Source organism: Trichechus manatus, unplaced genomic scaffold (assembly GCF_000243295.1).
Source record: "Trichechus manatus latirostris isolate Lorelei unplaced genomic scaffold, TriManLat1.0 scaffold00268, whole genome shotgun sequence".
Classification (NCBI taxonomy): domain Eukaryota; kingdom Metazoa; phylum Chordata; class Mammalia; order Sirenia; family Trichechidae; genus Trichechus; species Trichechus manatus.
The window spans coordinates 202,701-218,046 of NW_004444204.1; the positions used below are offsets into that span (position 1 = coordinate 202,701).

Genomic DNA, 15,346 nt, shown 5'->3' on the forward strand with positions numbered 1-15,346 from the left:
TTCTAAGGAGCATTCTGGCTGTACTTCTTCCAAGACAGATTTGTTCATTCTTCTGGCAGTCCATAATTCAAAGGCATCAATTCTTCTTCAGTCTTCCTTACTCATTGTCCAGCTTTCGAATGCATATGAGATGATTGAAAATATTATGGCTTGGGTCAGGCACGCCTTAGACCTCAAAGTGACGTCTTTGCTTTTCACAGTAACAATGGATAGGTATCTTTACAGTTCTAAATAAAATGCAATTATCTATTTACATGTCTGAGTATGTAGACATGTATTGACGGGTTATTTTCTGCAGCTTGCTCTTTTATCATTTAGCCACCTATTTTGGCTATTACCAGAGGTTCTAATTATACACAAAATAACCCCAGATTTTCGTTTGGGATCCATTTGTCCTCCCTTCTCTGGGGGACTGAGCTACCTTTCATTCAGGCAGCTCCTGGCCTCCTTCATCTCTTTCAGGGCTGGAGTCACATCCAGCATCTGAAGTACAACTTATTTCCCATTCAAATCTCTCTCTTCTCCCTGAATGTCTTGCACTAAAGAAGCTCCCTCCCCCAACTTCTCCTCTCTTGTCCTGAGAGGGAGTAGTACCCTGCATTTATTTCACAAGTAAAAAAGTGCTTCTTGTTTTCTGTTAGATTCCTAAAACGCTGGTTTTCCAGGAGTTCAGATTCCTCCCTCTTCCTTGAGTTGTTTGGAGAGGAAAGGGCTTCACTTTCTGTATTGCTTCTGTTCCTAAATTGCTCTGCAATTCCTCTGCAGCAAGTCTCCAGGTACTTGATGCAGGATGCTCTGATAGATAAACTTGTGTGTGTTATTTTGAAAGTCTCTTGCAAATTAGTCCCATGACATCAGACGGTTCAATAGTCTTTCCTAACATTTAAATCCCTCAATCTCTTTCACTTTCTCTTGAGGCTGTATATTCTCTAGCCCCAAATTTATCCCCCAAGCACTAAAACCATTGCTTCAGAGACCTGGGCAGTGCTGCCCTCTTGCTCTTCCCTATTGTCCAAAGAGCCTTTTGGGTGTCTGATCAGCCTTGTGTATATGAATCCAAAAAAATAGAGACTGGCCTAGATTTAATTCCCATACCTTCAAGTCCCCCTTTTTTCCTCTGTACATCTTCTAACTATCCAGCATTTAAAATACAAAACATATAGGAAATCTCTTGATTTTTACTCAATGGTGAATGCAAATAAAATCTCATTTTTCATTTTTATGATATATTAAAACTAAAATTATTCTGTAAATGGATTTTCTAGGGAAAAAAAGAAACTAGAAATCTATCAGTTAATCACCATATGAGCTTCTACGCTGAGTGGAGATAAGGTATTACTATACAGAGTCTTGGAAGGCACAGGCAAGAGTTAGGGTCAAGAAAGAAATGGCCTGCTGGAGAAAGCAAGTACTTTTGTGTGGGTAAAGCCTGAGGAAGTGACAGGAAATGAGGATGAACAGGTGAGCTGGAGCCAGATCTTGAAGGATCCTATATGTCGTACAGAACAGAACAGATTTTATCCAAGGAGTGGGGAGCCATTGAAGGATTTTGAGCAGAGGACTTGCATGATTAGATTCATATTTGAGTAAAGAAAAGACCATGAAATTTGAACCAGGGAGACCAGTTAGTAGGCTAAGCACTTATCCAGGCCAGTAAGGATAGAGAAATGACAAAAACAAGAAACGAAGATTTAGGAGTAACATATTGGTCGATTGACTTTTTTTTTTTTTCCTAAATTTTATTTATTTTGTTGTTGTTGTTGTTAATATACACAGCAAAAAATACACCAGTTCAACAGTTCTACATGTGCAATTTAGTGACATTTATTGCATTCTTTCAGTTGTGCAACCATTCTCACCTTCCTTTTCTGAGTTGTTCCTCCTCCATTAACATAAACTCACTGCTCCCTAAGGTTCCTATCTAATCTTTTGAGTCTCTGTTGTCAATTTGATCCCATATAGATAGTTCTTAAAAGAGCATAATGCTCAAGGCAGGCCTTTTTTTACTAATTAAGCTGAACTATTGTTCAATTTCTAGATGACATTGGGGATATTTTTGGTTTAAGGTTTAAAGATTATCTCAGGGCAATAGTTTCGGGGGTTCTTCACCCTCCGTGGCTCCAGAAAGTCTACAGTACATGAGAACTTGAAATTCTATTCTGGATTTTCCCCTTTTTGATCAGGATACTTCTTTGGAATCTTTGATCAAAATGTTCAGTAATGGTAGCTGGGCACCGTCCACTTCTTCTGGTCTCATGGCAAAGGAGGCAGTTGTTCATGGAGGCAATTAGCCACACATTCCGTATCCTCTTCCTATTCCTGACTCTCCTTCTTCCTCTTGCTCCAGGTGAATAGAGACCAATTGTTGTGCCTTGGCTGGCCACTTGTAAGCTTTTAAGACCCCAGGCACTACACAACAAACTATCGATTGACTTTTAAGGGCAAAGAATTCTAGTTGTCTACAAATCAAAATGAAATATGTTTCACCTTAACTGTCTCCACTGTTTGTGATGAGTGCTTAGAATGTGTTTTCTCTATTTCTGCCTTCCGTGTCCTCCCCATGGCTCTGAGGAGCACTGAGCAGTCTTTGGTTAGAAGTATTCCTCCAGGTGGTTAGCCTAGGATCCTGCTCGAAAGCCCTCTGTAGAGGAGTATAATTTAGAAGATATTGGGCCTCTGCCTTAGTTTCCTATTACTGCTGTGACAAACAAACCAACAAACCAGAAATTTATTTTCTCATGCTTCTAGAGGCTAATAGACCAATTCAGGGTCTTGACTGTGTCAATTCCTTCTGTGGACCTCTCTTCTAGTTTCTGGTGTCTGCCAACACTCCTTGGCATTCCTTTTCTTATAGATGGGTCCTCACATGGCATCTGTCTTCTGTGTATGTGTGTCTGTGCTGCTGTTTTTTAAGACATCACTCAGAAGTGATTAGGTTTAGGATCCATCCTACTCTGGTATGACCTCATTAACAAAACAAAAGAAAACTCTTATTTCCAACTAGAGTCATATTTACAGGTACAGGAGTTAAGACTTACATATTTCTTTTTAGGGAACACCATTCAATCCATAACAGACACTTAGGAAGCATTATATAAATGAGAATGACATTTTATTCATTCCACATTTATCAAGTGCCTATGATGTGCTAGGTACTATTCTTGGGATATAGCAGTGAAACCCACACCCCCAAAACAAAACAAAAAAACCTGTTCTCATTCGAAGCAGCAGCAGGAGAAAATAAAGCCTTCTCCTTTAACAAGTACTTATTGGCTCCACTTGTGTGTCCTCTAGAGGTACTGTGGAGGATACAAAATCATTCAATCATTATCAAATATTTGCTTGTCTGTTCTACTCCAGACACTATGCTAAGCATGGGAATATTTAGTTCCTGTACTAAGGAACTCACAGTCCTAGGGATGATTCCGACAAGTATCCTGGGAATTTCAGTTTAAAGTGGTAAGTACCACAGAAGGACAGGGAGTTAGTAAGAGAAATGGAGTCAGGGGGCTGGGGCTGAAGAAAGTCTTGGAGAAAGTGACACGTAAGTTGAGGCTGAAAGACCAGTTGGAGATAGCCAGGCAGTGTCCAGTTTGGAGAGGAGGAAGGAGTGGGATGAGATGGGGAAAATGTTCTAGGTCAGAACAATTAACATGTCATGGATTGAATTGTGTCCCCCAAAAATACATATCAGCTTGGCTAGACCATGATTCTCAATATTGTGTAGTTGTCCACCATTTTGTGATATGGTGTGATTTTCCTATGTGTTGTAAATCCTACCTCTATGATGTTAATGAAGCAGGATTAGAGGCAGTTATGTTAATGAGGCAGGACTCAATGTACAAGATTAGGTTGTATCTTGAGTCAATCTCTTTTGAGATATAAAAGAGAGAAGTGAACAGAGAGACAGGGGGACCTACTACCACCAAGAAAGCAGAGCCAGGAGCGGTGTGCATCCTTTGGACCTGGAGTCCCTGCACTGAGAAGCTCCTAGACCAGGGGAAAATTAATGACAAGGACCTTCCCCCAGAACTGAGAGAGAAAGTCTTCCCCTGGAGCTGGAGCCCTGAATTTGGACTTCTAGCCTACTAGACTATGAGAGACTAAATTTCTCTTTGTTAAAGCCATCCGCTTATGGTATTTCTGCCATAGCAGCACTAGATAACCAAGACAACATGTGCCAAGCTCTAGGGACAGCTCTTTGTGGGGGTAGGGGGGCTGCAGGTAGTTCACAATAGCCACAGCATTGACTGGGAGGTAACGGATGTACGGAAAAACAGGGACTTGGTCACAAAGTATCTTATGGGCTATGCTAGAGACTGAACTTTATCCAAAGTGCAATAGGAAGGCATTAAAGGGTTTCCAACAGGGGGGTGACATTATCATATTTATATTTTAGGAAGAACCATGTTGACTACAAGGGTGAAGGGTGGATTTGAGGGGGAGGGTAAGATCAGAGGTAAGAAGACAAATTACAGCGCAATTACAGGTATCCAGGGTAGAGGGTAGAGATGACAATCATGTGAACCAGGGACTGGGCAGTGGAGGTGGAGAGAAGTATCAGGCTTTTAGAAGGTAGAATTGGCAGGACTTGGTGATGAAGGGTGAGGGAGTCAAGGATAACATACAGGCTTCTCATTAAGGGTGCAGTTGAAATAAATCGAGGACAATACTGAATCAAATTTTAATGTCTTCTTATTGATGTGGTTCAGACTGGGTTGAATTGGACCCTGTGTCTTTTCTACCCTTTTCATTCACTCACCAGTATTTAAGATCTGTTGCTGGAACTGGAGGAAGGCATCCCCTGTGTTTGGACTCCATGTCTATAATGGTAGAGTAAATGCCCATTCTTTGGTGCCATTTTTCCTCCTCTGAGCCTCATAAGGTCTCTGGAATATACCTTGTGGCTATAGCCCTGGGAATGAAGATACCTTTGTTATCCTCATTTATGTTTCTGTAACAGCATCTCAGCTCCGAACTCTGATTAAGAACAATATTGGTACAGTACTTTACAGTTTACAAATTGTAGTAAGAAGTCACATATATTATAGCGAATTCAGAAGTTTTATGGGGATGATTGAAATGGCAAATGTTTTGTTATACATATTTTACCACAATTTAAAGAAAAAAAAGGGACTTTTATTTAGGTCTTCTTCCCTAGAGATCCACTGATGTATGTCCATTGGTCAAAACCTAGTCTATACTCAGACCAGGTTCTTCCCTCTCTGGCTATCGGAGAAATCAAGGTCTTCTTTTTAGTTTCCGTATGCTTCAATCCCTAGTCCAGATCCCCTTCTCTTTCTTGGCTTCCCATGCTGTTTCTTCTCGTCTCCAGCTTTTACTCTCAGACTGGACTGAACTAGGTACTGAGTTCTGCCATTTAAAGGGTGTGCCTACATATCTATAGTCCAAGCTCTGGAAACTGGGGAATAAGAGGCCTTGTTTATGGGAATTTGCCCGCCCCCAGGTTAGAAGAATAAAGATTGAGGTTCCCTGAAACAGAATTTTTCCTGGAGTCCAGCTTCCACTTTGCTTACTTTCTTTAACCAGCCTACAAGCCTGAATTCTCCCCTGGGCTTTGGTTGCTGACTCTGAAAGACCCTTTGTCTTTCCCAGAGAACCCAGTACCTGTGGTTTATGAAGTCACCCATTAAGCATGTCTGGTGAATTTTTAACGGTTAATGTGACACACCAAATTTATATCGCATACCCAAGAGCATCAATTAGAAGACTTATCAGAGTGAGATCTAGTGGTACTGAGGGTCTTTTGGGAAAGAAGGGAGGGCAAAACTTGTTTTGAGAGCTTAGCAAGTTTGAGCACAAGCTGCCCTTGGAATTGGTTTATAACTGAACCAATCTTGGGAATTTTAGAGCCTGGGTCCAGGTTTATAGACCTCAGTGTGCACTAACAGCCCACAAGGATCTCAGTCCAAGATCCAACCAGGTCTCCACCCTCTCCTCCAAGAGTGAGTATGAGGGAGAATCCGGCTCCCCTCCTGAGCCCAGTGCAGCTCCAACAGGCCCACCCCTAGCTTCCTTGGTCTGTGTCTGGGTGGCACCAGCACTGAGAATTTGGGCATGAGATAACAGAATTTTTCAGGCTGAGCCTGGAAAAGTAATAAGGATTAAATTGGGGCTCGCCAAGGTACCGGTATGGCCTGGCATACTGTGTCTGTGTCCCCTGGCTTTCCAGGTGTCTTTGGTTTTTCTCTTTTCCCCTCCCCAGCTCAGGAGCCATGTTTAGCTAATGCCGAAAGAGAACTACTCAGCTCTTGGAAAATGCTGAGCTGGGTGTTTGGGGCTTCTTGGCTGGACTAAATGCTAGATGGCGATTCAGCAGAAACTCCAGGTCCAGCAACTGTCACAGAGGGGACAGAATAAGAAGGAAAGGGAAGAGAGAGAGCCAGGAAAGGAAGCAGGGAGGGCAGCATGGGCTGGAACTTAGCTGAAAGTGTCCGGGAAAAGCTGTGTGATTCAGAACCTCCGACAGCACCCAATAGCTTCTCTGCACCCCACCGCCTCTGCTTATTTGTCCTTGGAGGGGAGGCGCCCTGCCGGAAGGCTGGGATCCTTAGAGAGGGTTCTGAGATTTCTAAAACATTGTTAGTGTTTTGAGATAAAAAGGGCTGGAGAAGGGCAGATGTTATTGTAGTGTGGTAGGTGAGATTTATTTAAAAACCAAACTCCCTGTTGTGTACCCTGTAGACACTGGGATCAAAGCTTAGTTTATGAGGAAGGGCTGCTTTGATATTTTTTGTTGCAGCAGTTTTGTTTTGATGTTTTTGTCTTTCACCAGTCAACTTATTTACACATGCAATAATACAGACCTCTGTTTTAGGTAGGCAGGGTGCCTGGAGACTTTATAATGTGGCTCCTCACCCCATATGAAAAATGTCTCAGCCCCAGGCAGGCAGGAATATGTGCCCTGGGTGAGGGTTCTAGGGGGCTGGCTCTGTGTCTTCCCACTGCGGCCCCACCCCACGCACCCCAGGCCTCTCTCACGTCTGAGAAGGAGAGATGGCTCAGCCTGGCCTGTGCCTGCGGGCAGAACTGGAACCTTATCAGAGCCCCAGGTTGTGTGCCTTAGAACTCAAACAGGGCTTGTTGTTTTCTTTGCCGATCAGTGCCTTTTGGCAGCTGGCACTGGTTACCTCTGAGATCTGGAAACAGCTGAGGTTAGACAGGCCAAGCCTAGCAGCTTTTCCACAATTAGAAACACGTGCCCAGTTCCTTCCAAGAGCAGGGCGTTGGCCAAAGAGTCCGGTCCAGCCTATCCCACAGCCGATCATTGCCACACCCCCTCCCCCAGGCTGGGCGTGCACCATTGCTCCTGCGTGGACAGCCTCAGGGCTGGTCGGAGGGGTATCACCTCACCCATTTACTCCAGCTCCAGGAGGGAGGAAGTCAGGGGGAGCTGGCCCGAGTGTGACAGAAGGCAGAGAAGTACACGTCCCAGCAAAAGGTGAGACAGAAACCAACCCTTCTGGCAGGCCTGTGACCCAGGTGAAATTTACGGCTGTTTCAGAGAGCTAGGGTGCACCATCCCAGAAAGGTGCTTATTTTGAAGTTCTGGAGAGGAACAGCGTGTTGTAATTTCTACAAAATGTCGTCACTAGCTTCCCTTTTCAGCAGCTGTCTGCTTAGTACATTCCATCTTTCTTTTTTTCTCCGCCCTGGCCTTCTCTCTCTAGTCTGCTTTTCTCAAGCCCTTTTTCTCTCTCACTCATGACCTGTATTGCTCCTCACCTTCCTTCCTCTGTGCTGTTGGTCCTTATACGCACCCTTTCCCTGTCTTCACCATCTGTCTTTATGGACTTTGGCAAGCCTATACATTTTTTTTTCCCCGTCCACTGCCTGTTTTCACTTATCTGAAAGATAAGGAGGAGAGTCTTTTCCTAAAGGAAAACAAGTGTTTCCAAGCTGCCTGCAGCCCACTCCTAAGAAAGGTGCAAGCCAGTGAGACCAAGAAATCCCAGTGGAGTTCCCAGAGTTCAGAGGGGACATGGGATGGTGACATTGACAAGGGGGCCAGTGAGGGTGGGGGGAGGTAAAGGCAGGGCAACCAGTATGCGTGTGGAAATGTCTAAAGCCCTCGACTACTAAATGAAAGGTTACTAGTTTGAACTCACCCAGTGGTGCCGTGGAAGAAAAGCCTGGCAATCTGCTTCCATAAAAATTACAGCCAAGAAAACCCTACGGAGCAGTTCTGTGTAACACTTGGAGTCACCATGAATTGGAACTGAGTTGACAGCAATGGATTTGATGTCCTCCTTTAGCGACTGAGCCCCTGATGACGTGTCCAAAGCAAGTGAGTCAGACAGTGTTCTGTTGTGATTCGTAAGGTTTTCATTGGCTAATTTTTGGAAGCAGATCTGCAGGGCTTTTCTACCATCTGTCTTAGTCTGGAAGCTCCGCTGATACCTGTCCACCGTGGGTGACCATGCTAGTATTTGAAATACTGGTGGCATAGCTTCCAGCACCATAGCAACACACAAGCCACCACAGTATGACAAACTGTCAGACGCATGGTGGATTTACTCCCTAGGACAGTGCAATGGTTACTATGCACCCTCCCTGATAATTTCTGCATAGATTTATCTGTCTATCCATCCTCCATTCACTAAGCATTAGCACCTACTGTGTGACAGACATGTTACAGGATCTCAACACCACATTGGCCAGCAGGGCGTTGTTTATTACTGTGTGTGCGTTGCCAGCTGTGGAAAGAACAGGGAAGTTTCAGTCCCCACTGGGCAGCAGCAGCACTCCCTGGCTGTCTGTGGAGCATTCTTCCCTAGCATCCGGGAGGCACTTGATTCATAAGGGTTGGCATAATTGCAACTTTGTAAAGGGGAAACCAAGGCATAGGGACTTGCTTGAGCAAGGACTCTGGGCTCCTGGTTCAGTGTCTTAGTCTTATGTTTACCAGCCCCACAGCCCCCTACTCCATTCTTGTGCTGTGACCTCGTCCTTCCAGATAAATTAGGTTGAAGGACCCCAGAGCAGATAATTTGTGAAGGAATGTCTTCCTGAGAAAAATGTGAAACAGATTAGAAATTGAGAAGAAGGGTCAGGGGTAGAAGAGAAAGCAACAAGGGAGAAATAACACAATGGTGTGTGATATGGTCTCTCCAGAGCCCTCCAAACCATCTCCCACCCCAGCCTCTCTGCTTTGCCTCCAATTGTCAGCATGATCCTGAACAAATCGTGTCCTCTTTTTTAGTTCCAGTTTCTTAGTCTATGAATAATAAAAATAGCCACTTAACATTTTATACAGCAATACACAGGTTACAAAGGGATTAAAGTGGACCACAACTCCATTTTACAGATAGAGAAAGAGAGACTCACAGAAGTTAACTGACTTGTGCAGACTCCTCGAGAGCAAGTGACTAAGATGGAAAGGACATTAGGGCCAGTGGGGCCCCTTCAAGTTCTAAGCTTCTATGTATGATTCTTGGGGTAAGAGCAGGCTGCCAAGTCCCTCTGAGAGAGCTTCCCTCCAAACCACTAGCACCCACCCCCCATTCTTCCCACTTCACTCCTTCCACAAGCTACTCTGAACTCTGCTTCCTTGTTCTCCACTGGAGAAGGACACAAGAAACCCACACGACACTTCACTCACCAGGTGTTAATAGGAAGAGCTGAAGATAAGGTCACAGTCCTAGCTCTGTAATAGTTTCAGGGACTGAAAACCATCCCCCAGAGCCCCCTCCCTAATCCAGCCTTAAAACTTTCTGAATAAAAATGTATTTGTTTGTTTATATTTGATGATTCACTGATACTCTATTTCAACAGGGGCTAAAATGATTAGTTTTGAATTTCCTCTTTTAACCTATATTCTATAATAACTTAAGGTGAAAGTTCCCAAAAAATCATGTTTCTATTCTTCCTGTCCAAAATTAACAATCCCTTAATCTCATATGCTTCACCTCCTACTGAGTCAGGATGGTCTGACTCAGCCTACAAAAACCACAGACCAGGCTCTGCCAAGGTGTTGTCCACTATGAGATACTGCATAGTGTGAGGGTCTCTTTACCCTCCTTCTTGAGGAATGAACTCAGACTGAGGACTCTTGAGTTCCTCTCTTGGCTTTTCACCTTGACATCCTTTTTGGCCTTTGACTTTAGCCTCTTCATCCGTAAAATTAGGAGACCAACAAAATTATGGGACAAAGGACAAAGGAATCATCTGTGAACCTCTTGGCTGTAACTCTTGAGCCTGTGTTTGTATGTGTATGTGGGCCTGAAGTTGTATGGAATATGGAGGAGAACCTAGGGTTAGAGGAAGGATAGGTATTGTGTCTTTTGCCTTGAATTTCTCTGAAAGAAGTAGGAGGGAGGGAAAGCATAGCTAGGGTTATTATAGGGCAAGACTGTTTTATTGAATTAACCAAGAGAAGGAAGAGGAAGTGGTGACACTGTAGCTATAGGATGCTGGGTGTGTGTCAGAGTCAGGATGCTGTCGTGTGGTGCAGAAATTTACCATATAGGTCAGCACATTGGTGACCTCCACCTTCACTGCCCATCTCTAGAGCGCTCCATCACTTCTTTCAGCTCTTCCTCCACCTGGTTTCTGCAAGGCCTGTGAACAAACACTCCTTCACAGTCCCTGGTGTGTGCTGCCTGGTTGCTCTTTAAAAGCTTTTCTCTTTAAGGGTGTGTCCCTCACTTTTCTGGTCTTTTTGTGTGGTGTTTGGCCCTGTGTTACTTTCCTCTGGCTGCCTTAACAAATGACCACAAATTTAGTGGCTTAAAACACACAAATTTATTATCTTACAGTTCTGGAGGTAAGAAGTCCTAAAATCAAGGAGTCAGCAAAGCTACATTCCTTCTGGAGGCTCTAGGGGAGAATTATTTTCTTGCCTTTTCTATTAGGGAGCCCTGGTGGTGCAAGTGGTTAAGCGTTTGGCTGCTAACCAAAAGACTGGCAGTTCAAATCCACCAGCCACTCCTTGGAAGCCCTATGGGGCAGTTCTACTCTGTCTATAGGGTCGCTTTGAGTCGGAATCGACTCAATGGCAACAGGTTTTTTTCTTTTTCTATTAGAGATCACCTGTATACTTGGCTGGTGACCCCTTCCTCCATCTTCAAAGCCAGCAGCATAGCATCTTCAAATCAATCTCTCTTTCTCTCTATCTCATATCTACTTCCATCAGTCTCATCTCCTTTTCTGATTGACTCTTGCTTCCCTCTTCTAAGGACCTTTGTGGTTACATTGAGCCCACAAGAATAATCCAGGATAATCTCCCCTTTTTAATATTCTTAATTTAATCACATCTGGGAAATTCCTTTTGCCATGTAAAGTAAAGTAAGATGTTAACATCTTTGTAGGGCCATTATTCTGCTTATCATAGGCCCCATGAGATCTGATATCATTGTCAGGGAAGGAAGTGAAGGAGAGGTTTCTGTGACTCCCAGGAATCAAAGTCTGAGGGCCAGCTAGGGCTGGGGACGCCTTCTCTGCAGGGAGCAGGAGTTGGCCCACCCCCTCCACAGTGGGCAAATTTCAGGTTGGCCCTGGGATAGACTCTAAACCTCTACCTGTGCTGCAGCTGTCCCACAGGCAGGAAACATTGAGCCCACTTCTCTTACTGGGCAGTTGGGAGGCCCTGGGCTCTGAGTAGGGTATTAGATTACCAGGTTCTGAGAGTGTCCCTCCTCCTCCTGCCTACTTTGTCCTTTATATCTCCCCTGTTAACTTGACGTTAAGTTTTTCAGATTGGGAGGATTAAGTGACAAACCCCTGACATCAGCATCTTCTTGAAGTCTCATCTTCTTGGTAGGTAGTCTTTTCACTATTTTTTCATCCAGGAAAGAGAAAGGAAAGCAAAGAGAAAATGCCCAAGAAATGCATATAAGCTTGGGATTCTGTGGAGACTAGAGAAGCAGCAGCCACCTACCACAGCCAGATTACAATGGACAAGAACAAGAATCTTAGCCTTTTTATTCCTTTTTGTCCAGCTGGGCCAAAATGATTAAATTCTCCATGTTCCTAAGGTCACTTCCTCCTATAGGGAGCATCTCTGAATCCCCTGGACTTGCTCCCATGAATATATCTGCCATTTCCACATTGTTTTGTAGTCATCTCTTAGCTCACCCATCTCCCCCATTATGCTGGCAACTTCCTTAGGACAGAGACTTGTATCTTGTATCTTATTCATAACTCCCCACTTACCAGTACACTACGGTGTTTAGTGTACTGTAGGCCCTTAGTAGATTATGGTTGAATGGGTGGGTGGGTAGATGGATGGGTGAGTGGATGGATGGATGGATGGGTGAGTGGATGGGTGGGTGGGTAGATGAATGAGTGGATGGGTGATGGGTAGGTAAATGGTTGGATGGATGAAAACCCTCACATTTCAAGCTGCAGTGGCCCTATCTATGCAACTTCCCTGAGGTCACCGTATCTCAAGCATGCAAAATTCAAGGTCTAGCTGAGAAGGGAGAGGAGACATAGTTGTCAGCAATAGAAAAGGGTGCTGGGTAGCAGATGGGCAGAGGCAGGATTCCTGAGCAAGGCAGGGACTTGGCAAGCCGGGCCAGTGTTGCCTTCTCTTGCTGACCTTTCCTGTCTGGATGAGGCTCAGGTTTCAGCCTGTGGTGAGGGGAGCTGTCCTGTGGTACCAGGAGACTGAAAGTAGGAACTCGGGCAGACATGGCTGTGGCAGCAGGCTTGTCCATTTTCCCATTCTTGCCTATTCTGTAATATTCTTTGGACTTGGACAGATATAGCTCTAGCAGGAGACTGAAAGTTCCCTCTTAACCCTTTGTTACATGCTGTGATCACCCAACAGCAGGGTGAAGGGTCAGCCCTGAGGCCTGCAGCCATTGTTCCATGGGGATTAGGTGTCACAATCAGTCTGCTTCCCCACCTCATTCTCAGAATTTCTCTTTTTATTTCTGAAAGATCCCTGTAAAGGTGAAAGGTTAAATATTAGTCAAGGGCTGTGTTCTTGTGAAGTTGTGGAGATAAGATCAGGCAGGATAGAAGACACCCATAGCAAGTTATTTGTTCCTGTTCTTCAAATATCTGTGATTACTCCCAGGAATACTGTGAAGCTCAGAGTTTAAAGGAGTCTTTCTGTCTGCCTTGACAAGATCTGTCTTGTAAAGGAGATGGTTTTCTGCCTTGGGGCCATGGAGAGGTGGCCACATTCCCTTGTCTGCTTGGGGAAGGAGGATTTTCTGTTGTGCCTTTAATTTCCTACAAGCACTTTCTTATCACCTCCCCACCCTACTCTTCCCCTCCTCTTGGTAGAGGATAATTTTCTTCTCTGAGACCAGGATCCAGTTCCTTATTCTGTAATCCTTACCTATCTCCAAGCCACGTGGATTTTGTTTTCTAATCTTCCTGCCCTTCATAAATCAATCTCCTTTATCCTTTAGTCTAATGCTTGTGTCTGTTTGAATTCCTGGGTATGAGGGGCCCAGTTTTGAACCTAGCTTGCCTCAAGGTGCAGAGGAGAAGTTGAGATCACAGACCCAGTAGTTTAGAGTGATTTTGGTTGGATTGTCACCAGGCACATGATCCTGAAATCCTTATTGAATTGAGTAAGATAAACCAACTGTGTGTTTATCAGGATGTCTCAGTTCATCTGGAACATTCCAGTATTTACAAAATGATCTCCCTGTTCAGGCACTTAAATCCTTCCTGACAACATGTTTTGATTCTTCTTATATGACACCATCTTGGGTAACAGCTCCTTCATGAGGAGTCAAGAGTTTCTATCTTGAAGTCAAGTTTCATATTGCTCTCTTGGCTCTGTGAAGCCACCTGGGGGTCAGGGAGATTGGTGTGCGTTGTGGAATGTGTAGACTGAGATGAAATTGGAGTGCTAATGAATTGTGGCATTTTCTTTACTCATGTGTTAAATATTTTTTGAGCACCTACTATATGCAGGCACCAGTGATATGCCCTGGGATTAAAAACATAAAAGAGACACAGACCTTGTCCTCCTAGTCTGCTGGGGGGGGGAGGGGGGAAGGGGGCGGGGGGTCAGGTAAGAAACATAATCATAATGCAAAAAAATAAGTGACACAATTAAATATAAACAAAATGGTCTGGGAGTAGAGAGGAGGGAGACCCTTTGTTCTTTGTTTAGAAAACATGGCTGGTATAGCTTACCTTGCAGGCACATCGTCAGGAATAAGTAAAATGATAAAAGCTCACACAACAGATGACATTTGAACTAGATCTTGAAAGATGAAAAGGAGTTTGCCATGTGGAGGTGGTGTAGGGAGGAATGTTACAGATGAATAAGAATGTTAGGACCTTCCTACCTGCCAAAATGTTCTCAGAATCAAGTAAGGTTGGAAAAGGTATTCATATAACTTTATCTGCGCTTCAGGTGAAGTCAGAGCCCAGGTTTGGCTTGAGGAGACAGAAGTAGTGTCATGTTTTACATGTATGACTTGTACCCTGTGAGGACTAGGGAACATTCTGGTTACTGTTTCAGGAAAGGAGGAAGCAGGAGGATTTATATTTTTCCTGTTATTCTCAAGTCCTTCATACCTTCAGGAAATTGAGAGCCCCATTTCTGCAGCACAAGGCTTCCAGGGGGTGCTTAGGAAATGTGGCAGTAAAACTGAGAGACCTCTTCTCCTAACACTCAGTCTCTGAGCTATCATCCAGCCCTCTGAGGTTCTATTTTGTTGGGATCTCTGTGGAGATCCTATGACAATTAGGTAAATGAATAATTTCTTTTATAAGGATCAGCACAAAGCTGGTTCCTATGAGAAGGAGGTTAAGGATGTCCCAAATGTCTAGTTGTTCCAAACTGCTGTACTACTCCATCATCTTTAACATCAACTACACCCTCTTCCCTCAGTACTCTCCCTCCCATCTTTTGGTTCTGTAATTTGCTGCAACGTCTCACAGAACCCACAAACCATTCTTACAGTTAAGTGGTTTATTAGGGAAGTAACAAGGCACAACTTGGAATCAGGAATGACTCAGAAGTAACAGGAACAACTCAGGATACAGTTCTTCGATCAGGACAGCTTCTTCTCAGCCGTGCCCGCAGACAGGCCTCTCTCAGCCTCTTGGCCTCACCTCTGCCCTGCTCAGGCAAGTGTTATAAAGTTCTTTAGCTCTGCCAATAAGTGCCCAGAGGCACCCCACTCTGCCAGTAAGCCTCAGCCTAAAGGTGCTCAGCTCTCTCGCTCCATGGGATGGCATACCCACTGTAACTGCCTTGTTCCATGGTCTGGAAAGCCCACTGTGCCATCTCCTACCAGTCTCCTGGTTCTGCTGCTGCCATTTCTCTGCTGGTATCTCTCACTGTCTCTGGTGTTACAGCTCTCTCTCTCTCTCCCTCTCTCCCTCTCTCCCTCTCTCCCTCTCTCCC

General features: G+C 44.4%; 1 protein-coding gene across 1 annotated transcript in view; it reads left to right on the forward strand.

The window, feature by feature from the left end:
* SLC7A8 (solute carrier family 7 member 8) overlaps positions 1-15,346 on the forward strand; it is a 58,824-nt gene that overhangs the window by 27,938 nt on the left and 15,540 nt on the right. The gene's annotated exons all lie outside the window — the stretch shown is intronic.